General features: G+C 36.5%; 1 long non-coding RNA gene across 1 annotated transcript; it reads right to left on the minus strand.

Annotated features, from left to right (window-relative positions):
- Positions 1-5,129: 5,129 nt before the first annotated feature.
- On the minus strand, positions 5,130-10,350 carry LOC126755816 (uncharacterized). The gene is made up of 3 exons (XR_007666522.1): positions 10,159-10,350; positions 5,264-5,341; positions 5,130-5,151 (listed from the first exon to the last, which is right to left on the minus strand). It is a non-coding gene; the product is annotated as an uncharacterized LOC126755816 (long non-coding RNA).
- Between the last annotated feature and the right edge of the window lie 424 nt (positions 10,351-10,774).

Consider the following 10,774-nt stretch of genomic DNA (forward strand, 5'->3'; position numbering starts at 1 on the left):
CATGGCGCTATAACGGTCCCCATTAACTGTTACGTTCTCATCGGCATCATTTTTGAAGAAATATGGACCGATGATTCCACCAGCCCATAAACCAAACCCAACCGTTTTTTTTCTGGATAAAATGGTAAGTCTTGAATCTCTTCCGGTCGCTCTTCGTCCCAAATGCGTCAATTTTTACTGTTTACGTACCCATTGAGCCAGAAATGGGCCTCATCGCTGAACATAATTTCGTTCGAAAACGTCAGATCTTCTTGGAACTTTTCAAGAGCCTATAGAGCGAAGCGAAGCTACAGTTCTTGCACTAGCTGCACTTTGTACGCTTTCAATTTAAGATCACGATGTAAAATGCGCCAAGTCTTTTCATACGTCTGCCCGAGTTGCTGCGAACGACGCCGAATCGGATCTCTATGGTCTTCGTGTTACTATATTTTCTTCACTGTGTGTTGGATGTGGTCTATTGGGTCGAATATTATCCAAAAATGAATGCAGGGTCTCAAGATAGGTGATGGTGTTGCGAATAGTACGCTCAGTAGGCCGATTTTAGTAATAAAGTTGAATGATTTGTAAACGTTGTTTAACCGTAAGTCTTTCCATGATGAAATATCGAACTATTCTGAACAAAAAAATCTGACAGCTTGACACAACTCATGCGTGATTTGTTAAAAAAATGCTATTGAAAAACGTACTTCTACTTGGATCACCCTTTCTATGTTCTATATGTTATTTATGTAACAAATCTCGAATAGAACATCCTACATAAGCTTACAAGCAAATATACGAACTCGAGCAGTTCTCTATGATAACGAATACTCTTCGCTTCCACAAGACTTGCAACATTTAAATTCCGCGAACAAGAATACATAAAATGCACTTCAACAATGCACAGACATACATATATAACTACTATGTATATATATATGTACATACACATAGTATGTAAGAATGAGTTGTGTATTTACATTCCCTGAGATTCAATTGAAAGAGTTTTCTTCAATTAAACATGCACATTTTTTCCTTAGAGGTCAATAAAGTTTATTTTCATCGCTTTTGGTTTATGTAAAGATAAATTGACATACATAGGTTGATGTGATGCCTAATACTACTGTTTGTTTGCCATGATTCTTATTTTGTTTCTGCTTTATTTCAGTTGAACATTACTTTTTGTTCGTGGCACATTTGCATGACGGTCCGCAAGCACAGCGTCCACTCTGGGATTGTGTGGCACATTTGCAACCTGTAAATGAATTGATTATTGCCATTAAAATGTACGGATAATGGATTTTTATGGGTAACTTTAGAACAACAATAACCCTCATACAATTGCCATTGTCTAACGGAAAGTTATGGATAAAAAAAAAACTTTTTATGAACTTAGATGTCAACACGTCTGAGATTTCTTATACATGTATGCACATATATTATACTTCAACAGACAAAAAATACATACTACATACAGATCCTCAATTTAGCGATCGAGCGTGTACAGCTTTTTAAATATTTATTTGCTGGTGATAAATAAATATTTGTACTGCCCTAAGAGTGCTGTTAATCAGTGGCGAATTCAAAGGGGGGAATGAGGGACATTTCAAGAACACGTATCCCAAGCGTACGACCGCATTAGGAAAAATAGTTGGGTTCAAGGGAACGAGACAGTTATCCAATTTGCCGCAAAAATGTCGTTGATCGTCAAAGCTCTGAAAAAATTAGTAATCACAAAAAATAAGGAAACAGCGGGAAAAGGATTTTTTTACTTATGTAATATTCTATTTCTAACTCATTCACTCAATGTGATCCTTCAGAAAAAATCGATCGATGTGTCAGACTGCTGTGCAGTCCATTGGCAGGTGTTCTGGTGTCTCAGGCTCCCTGTCGCTGAACCGGCAATTTTTGCAAGAAACTAGGCCCATGGTGTGTAAGTTCTTCTTCAGCTTGCAGTGGCTAGTGTAAAATGCGACCAGTAGTCTGAGCTTTTCCCTAGGGAGGTTGTTTTGCATATTTAAACCTGCTGCGGTTATAACCGCCCATTAACAACTTGGCATGCCGCATGCCATGTAGTTGTTGCCAATAACTCTCTCTGCCTACTCCTTCTTCCTTGCGGAGCAGCTAATTTATGTTATGTGGACCTACGCCAGTAGAGATTTCATGTCCTACCTTGATAGTGGATGCCGCGGAACGGGCGAGCCCATCAGCCAGTTCGTTGCCGGCTATACCTGTGTAACCGTGCACCCAGATGAGGTGCACTTGGTTACGTTCCGCTAGGCTATGCAGGCGTTCTCTACACTCCAGTCGCGATTTGACGTTAACAGCGCTATTCGAGTGTTCAAGTCAATGAATATAGTTGTTATTTTGTTTGATCTCATAGGAAGATATTGCTTTAAGTGCCGCTTGACTATCGTTAAGTATGGTTATACGTTCGTTGCGATAGTTGCTTGGGAGGATTATATCCATGCATCGACTTATGGTTAAGACTTCTGCCTGAAAAATGCTTGGAAAAATTCCCATAGCTATGGAGAGTTTGGTGCGAGGTCCTGCGACTCCTACACAGATTCCCTCCGCAGTAACCCTAAGCGGTAACTCGAGAGTGGAATCATTCAGCCTTGCTGCCAAGTATAACCTTGAACTTCTTGGTGTAGTTAACCCTTTTGGTAATGCGGTCTCTTGGGAGAATAGCATTGTACCACTTAACGCATTCAGCCGCTGGGATGAGATTACCTTACTTCTGTCGCACCCTTCTGCCGTCATTTGCGGCAGTATGTGCATGGCTACTTGACCGATCACTAGATGAAGTGATGTAATCTTCAGCATGACTCTAAGTGCTGCCATCGGACAAGTGCGCATTGCACCCGACATGCAGATACATGCGATTCGTTGCAGCTTCGATAGTTGGAGCCCTACTGAAGTCTGCGATGCTTTGAGGCCTAGGCCACCGCCCCATACGTGATTATCGGTCACACGATCATGTTGTACAACCATCTAACGATCCTTGGCTTGCAGCCCAAGGATTTTCCAGACAGCCGATTGCACACCATTAGTGCTTTAGTCGTCGTCTTCCGCCAGTGACATGAAAAATAATTAGGCAAATCAGGACAGGTGTACTCATATGTGATAATGCGTAGATATCAATAAGCAGCTTCGGAAAAATTGTTATGTTAACGTTTGTAATAAAACAATGTCTTACGCGAAAATGGCTTAAAGAGAGCTTATAAGGTTAAGGTCTCTTTTAAAAAACGTCAAAAAGAAATGCAGCTGAGTTTTGCAAAATAGCACAAAATTTTCACAATTGAGAATTGGAAGAGTGTGGTCTGGACAAACGAGACTAAACCTAAAATGTGTTGGCGGTTCATTGATGCTATAGGGTTGTGTTATATTCATATTTGGAAGCAGATCCTTTCAGGAGCCTTGGGAAATGACCGCAAGCATACCGCAAGAGTTACAAAAAGTTGGTTCCAAGATAAACAAATTAAAGTTCTCGATTGGCTCTCGCAGTCACCTGACGTCAACCCAAAAGAGCACCTTGCGGGAGAACCCGAAATGTCCTAGTCAAAATCTCAGAAGCCTGCTCTGCAAGCAAGAGGTGGCTAAACGAAATATTAAGCTTAAACTTAAAGTATTGTTCGAATGGCATTATCTTTGTTTTGTTTCACTTTTTGAATTAAATACGTTTTAGTTTTTGAAAATTTTAACCTCGCGTTTTGTTAATAAAAAATGTTTCAATTTGATTTTGGTTTTGTTTTGGCTTTTATCCATGAATAAGTTAGCACACCGCAAAAATTCGATCAATTGTTTGAAGAACTGTATGTACTCATATAGGTATATGCTCACCACTTCCACAAGGACAGTTCATTTTAAAAACTTTCTTAAATTAAAACTTGGCTTGATGTAATATTTTATCGTGACCAACTCACTTGAGAAGTAATCGTGCACTGATCCGAGTTGTTAAATCGAATGCTAAACGATTGTTTTGTCTATAATGACTTTATTTTGTTTATTTATGATCTAATAAACAAACAGTTATTTATACTTAAGTTACTCTTTTCTACTTTAGAACGTAAGAATCCAGTTAGCACTTAGGATATTGTTGGAAGAGAAGTACGAGTAGGTTTGGAAAGAATGATCGAAACGAAAGCCAAAATTAACGTAAAGCAAGGGTTAAATAGTTCTGAAAGTTTGAAATGAATCGCAAGGTATTCGACACGACCTTATTTTTCCTTGGAACTGTTATACAAGGTGCGTTCCAAAGTAAATAACCATTCCGACTTGTTATAGGATTACCGAAGATGATAAGCTGCATTGTATGAAAACAGTAGAAAAACCAAGATTTCGGATAACCGTAAAATGAGGTTGATTAGAGGAACGTGTTGTACATATTGGTGATGAAAAATTTGGATATGTGAAAGCTCTGCGCAAGATGGATGCCGTGAGCAATCTTTCTTATCCCCAGACTCGAAGAGAGAAATCGCGGCCTAGTTCGAAGCAAAAGAATTATCGTTTACAAAATTATCGAAAATTTGAAAGACCACTGTAATCGGTGTATCCGCCTTGATTTTGCTTAAACATTTGATTCACTTTAAAATAACACGAATTTTTAGCCTGCCTATTATAGTATGCAATTCCCGGTTCACTGTCTTCCTATGCTTCTTTCCTAAGAGACTAGAAGATTACACTTGATAAACTTATCTTAAATGCCTAATAATAGTCAGTACAACAGATAATAGGCTTTGCGACGAAATCCATACTGTATGCATAACTTTGTAATCATTTGTATCAGCACTTGCTCTCACTAACTAAGTTCGAGAGTTGCACAATAATTCACTATCAACTCTCATTTCCCGACTACTACCGAAAGCATAGTGTTTACAGCGAAAGAGACGAATTAGAAGAATTTATTTTATTTTTGTTATTTATTGATAAAGAAATGTGATAGGCTTATTTTGGTATCAAGCACGCGCATAAACAACTGTTTCTAAGTATATGTATGTTTGTGTATAATTACGAGATTAAATTACGAAAATAATTTAAAATTAACATATGTATGTAGCTTAAACATAATAAGGTACGGTTATTGGATATTTGCACTACTCTACTGGCCACATTTGCAGCTTGAGCCGCAACCGCAGCTGCCACTTTGTGATTGTGAGCCGCATTTGCAAGCTGAAAGTAAAATAATTATATTTACAAAATATTTCAACATTTAATTGATTTATGAGCTTTTGCTTTATGCTTCGTATGTACATATATAAATGTATGTAAATGGGTCACTTACCACTTCCACAGGGACAGCATTTACACGCCGCACCGCAACCGCAATTGCCAGTCTTAGGCTCCGAACCGCATTTGCAACCTAATGTAGAGGAAAGCGCGTTAAATAGTAAACAACAACAAACAAAAAAGTCATTGAAAAATAAAGCAGCAAATGTGAAATGAAAAAGTTGCAATAATTACAGCGTTATCTGCTTTAATATTCACTTACCGCTTCCACATGGGCAAGGCATTTTGTTGTTTTAATTTGTTTATACTTTTTCCTACACTTGAAAAATATTTCCAATTTTTTAGCTAATATCAGCTAGTCACTCTGTTTTTGTTATCACTCAAGTTTAGCTTTGTAAACGCCAAATGTTGTTACACTGATCGACTCGTTGTTGCTCCTCTCGGTTTTATGCACATCAAAGCACTCGAATCGCGGCTCGTCTGTAGGAGTTACGTGGTGCCGTGTGCAAAAGCTGGCCCGAAGTCTGTAGAGAAGTGCGGTGCGCAATATGTTTGTTTACAGTGCTGGGTATGTGCGTACATAACTGTATGTGTATGTGTGTGGATTACGGGTACGTAGCTTTTGGTTTGGCTGGGCGGTGTGCACAAGCGGGAGCGTAATTGTATCAATTGAACATTGTATGTATGCGTGGCCAGTAGGAATTTTTGAAATTAGTTCGTTATTTGTAATATTGATGAGAATAAATTTATAATTAATTATTATTGCAAATTGATAATTAGGTACATAAATATAACTCGGAGAAAGATAATTAATGTAAAGCTAGATGGGACTCCTAGGTATGCCTTGTTGTAGCAAATCTACATAAAATATTTCACTTTTAAAAGGTTAGGCCAAAAAAAAAAACTTTTGGCTTAAAGTATACTTTATGGTTGTAAAAAAATGTCCTTGATCTATTCCGATGTAGTGTCGAGGTGTAAGGGTCAATCAGTTCCAGCACATAAAATTTAAAAGGCGACTTTCTAAAAATACTTTCTCCAAGATACAACCTGGCCGGTCAAGGTTCTCTTGAGAAAGGTGATTTCGTAGATTGACCAATTGACCCTATAACGAACATTTTGTATCAAAATGTGAATCAAAAGTTTTTTTATATACTCTCAATACAGGTTTACTTAAGTTTGAAATAGATAAATTCAAGCATCTTTTCCTTACTCTCAGAATAAATTGACATTTGGGTTTTTAAGGGTTTGAAAGTCAAAATCAATGATAGTTGTTAAAGTTATATTGAAGTTATGTTATATGGTTTACATAAGTATGTCACTTTAACGGCTAATTTTCTGCCGTTCCAAAAATAAAAGTGTAAAGAAGTCAACTACGCTTTGTTCCCCAAAGTCATCAAATTCCTACTGGGTCAGTACACTTGAAGTGGCAATAACACAAATACATATGGAAACTTGCATATCTTGATATATAGTATATGTATGTAAAGATCGTAAAGAGGGCACACTTTGGGTCAAGCCGTGTGAAAAGCCTTCAAAATATCATTTGCACACGACAACAAAGAATGTTCTACTTACTTAACCAATAATGCACTTTTGTGCGCAGCACCAACAAAATATACATATACAGTTAGGTGGCTTTTGGACAGTAAACCTATAATTGCTCTTCATTATGGTTCAAATACTTTAAGACTATATAATAGACGCATTAGTTAACCACAGCAACAGTCTTCATTTGAGGTTACAACGTCTGCTTTAAAAGTGTTAAACTTAAATAACAATAAAAACAATATTAAATTTCGGATTCCAAACAAATAGGAAAGAAGAATTATAATAATAAAACAAAATGCCTTGCCCATGTGGAACCGGTAAGTGCAATCAGTCTAAAGACATAAATCTATATACATATGTACACATGTATACATATACATATATGTATATACTTATGTATATGTATTTGTACATATGAATATAAGTATCTAGGCGTCTTAATAGACCTTTAAGGCTGCTTCTAATATAAAAACGAAACACAGAAAAAATTTAATTTGAAAATTGAATGTTTTAGTTAATAATTATTTTTTATTTTCAGGTTGTCAATGTGGCACTCAGCCAAAGAGCGGTAATTGTGGCTGCGGCGCGGCTTGCAAGTGCTGTCCCTGCGGAAGCGGTTAGTTTCAGTTTCCATTTAGCTGGGAAAAGTGAAAAATCAAAATTATTTGCTTAACAATTACATATGTACATACATAACTATTTGTGTTTGTTGTAATTAATAAATGATTTAATGTCTGTTTTGTATGGTTTTAGGTTGCAAGTGCGGCTCACAAACTCAGAGTGGCAGCTGTGGTTGTGGCAGTGGCTGCAAATGTGAACAATAAAGAACACACAGTATTGAATTTCTAATAATGTACCGTAATATTTCACAATAAAAATAAATTTACTTATATCGAGATAAATATTGCTTAGTTTTAAATGGTGCTTACACACACACGCATAAATATTTTGGGATGTAAAGGAATTGTTTCGTTTCGTATTCCGGAAAGTGCGACATACATTTTGTAAAATTAATGTTCTCACGCTAACGCCTCAAAACGGCCAAAGAGAATTCCTTATTGACCGCCTCTATCTTCCGGACAAATTCATGATGCTCAAAACTACGAATATCGAAAAAAAACAATGAGCATCACCTTGATTTTTGAGCGGCTTTAGTGTGGTTTTGCGGTTTCGGCTCATTATGTTCCCTTCATTCCGATGATTGTTGTCTTGTTTGCATGCCAAACTCAATAAATGCTCTCCTTGAATCTGGGATCGGTGTTCGCACAATCAAGCATGTCAAAAGAGACCTGTTTAGCTTTATCGGGACGAGTCGAGCAAGAATGCGTTTCATACCCAAAATATCCACCAAAATCAATCGAACGGCCTCGAGAGAGATGTCGAGCTCGCTTTTTTCAAGCACCACATCCTTCATTTTTTTAATATTTTCATCAGTTAAGGTCGTCCAAGACGAATCATACTTATCTTCAACGAACTCTCGACCATCTTTGTGGGCTTTGTACCACTCGTTGGCTTATGTTTTTGATAAAACTGAATCACCGTAAACCTGTTCCAACATTCGCAACGATTCCACGGAATTTGGTTAGAAATACAAAATTTTAGACAAATCCTTTGTTCGATATTTTTATCCATCGTAAAAATCGCAAGGCACTACTGAAGTGTACCGAATAAACCAGCTGCTGTAAATAAACTGTTTGTCAGATCGTGCTCCTTCCAACTTAGCAAATAGGTTTTTTTGAGATATCATTTATCCGAGGAATTTAACTAAATTTTTCAGGTGCTTTTTTGTCACAATATATAATTGTCCATGCGCGCAAAAGGGAAACTCAAAGTTGATTCCGCAAACTTTCAACGACAGGCCTTGTGATTTATTTATGGAAATTGTCCTGTATAAAATGTGTAGGACCAAACGATGTTATCTGGGAACAGCTGGTATATATCTGAATGTTGGCCAAGGGGTGCTTAGAATCATTTCCAGCCCCAGAAACTAAAGAGCGTTAAGTATCTGGTGGTGGGACCAATTGCTTTGTTTTCAGCACAACATAATCCAGTGACTGACCACTATATTTTAACGCATTACAATAATTACAAATAATTACAAATTATTGTGATTCCCCCAAAGCTCCTCCTCGACAGAGGAAATTGTAATTAATCAAAGTGAGAAAAGTTCTTGCGCCCTTAACATTAAAGTGTTATTATCACAAAAGATATATGTACTTATGTAAATAATCTGATAGATATTTAACAACTGAAGCTAGCTAAAATTAAGTTTATTTCTTACCTCCTGAGAATGAATATGTAGTTAGAAAGATATAAACATTGAAAGTAACTATTCTTTCAATCAAAGGAAGAACAAAAGCATTTTAATTTCATATTTATTCACCTTTTCAACTATTTCTAGAATTCCATAAATGATTCAAGACCAAAATTAGCCAATCGGGCCAGCCGTTCTCGAGCTTTAACGAGACTAATCAACAGCAATTAACTCTAATATACATACATACATAAGTAGATTTTGAATTTTCTAAATTTTCTTACTTTTTAAAGCATTCTGGTCTTCAATAAACATTTCAAACCTAAAATCAGCTATACAGATATATCGCTATCGAGTTTTAGCGAGAAAAAGGAACATCAAATTGTATGTACATACATACATATGTACATACATATGTCCATATATTGAAGAAACCGAACCGATTTTAGTATTTTCTTCGCAATTTTCCCATATTTTCTCACAGTTTAAACCTTCCCTGAACTTCTACGAGTACTTCAAGTCTAAATAACTAAATAGAGAAATTTGTTTTCATTTTGTTATTTATTGATAAAGAAATGGGATAGGCTTATTTTGATATCAAGCATCAAGCTGCACATTAATGTTTGTATAAACAAATGTTTCTAATTATATGTATGTTTGTGTAAAATTACAAGATTAAATTACGAAAATAAATTAAAAGTAATATAGCTTAAACATAATAAGGTACGGTTATTGGATATTTGCACTCCTCTACTGGCCACATTTGCAGCTTGAGCCGCAACCGCAGCTGCCACTTTGTGATTGTGAGCCGCATTTGCAAGCTGAAAAGTGAAATAATTATAATAATAATTTACAAAATATTTTAACATTTAATTGATTTATGAGCTTTTGCTTTATGCTTCGTATGTACATATATAAATCTATGTAAATGGGTCACTTACCGCTTCCACAGGGACAGCATTTGCACGCCGCACCACAACCGCAATTGCCAGTCTTAGGCTCCGAACCGCATTTGCAACCTAATGTAGAAGAAAGCGCGTTAAATAGTAAACAACAACAAACAAAAAAGTCATTGAAAAATAAAGCAGCAAATGTGAAATGAAAAAGTTGCAATAATTACAGCGTTATCTGCTTTAATATTCACTTACCGCTTCCACATGGGCAAGGCATTTTGTTGTTTTAATTTGTTTATACTTTTTCCTACACTTGAAAAATATTTCCAATTTTTTAGCTAATATCAGCTAGTCACTCTGTTTTGGTTATCACTCAAGTTTAGCTTTGTAAACGCCAAATGTTGTTACACTGATCGACTCGTTGTTGCTCCTCTCGGTTTTATACACATCAAAACACTCAGACGAGCCGCGTCTGTAGGAGTTACGTGGTGCCGTGTGCAAAAGCTGGCCCGAAGTCTGTAGCTGAAGTGCGGTGCGCAATATGTTTGCCTACAGTGCTGGGTATGTGCGTGTGTATATATGAGTCAAATATACGTTAGTGCGTACATAACTGTAGGTGTATGTGTGTGGATTACGGGTACGTAGCTTTTGGTTTGGCTGGGCGGTGTGCACAAGCGGGAGCGTAGTTGTATCAATTGAACATTGTATGTATGCGTTGCCAGTAGGAATTTTTCGTAATTAATTCGAAATTTTTAATATTGATGATTGCTAAATCAATCAATGATATTGATAATTATTATTGAAAATTAAATATTAGGTACATACATACATAAATATAACTTGATGAGTGATAATTAATGTAAAACTGGGA

This window comes from Bactrocera neohumeralis, chromosome 2 (assembly GCF_024586455.1).
Source record: "Bactrocera neohumeralis isolate Rockhampton chromosome 2, APGP_CSIRO_Bneo_wtdbg2-racon-allhic-juicebox.fasta_v2, whole genome shotgun sequence".
Taxonomy (NCBI): domain Eukaryota; kingdom Metazoa; phylum Arthropoda; class Insecta; order Diptera; family Tephritidae; genus Bactrocera; species Bactrocera neohumeralis.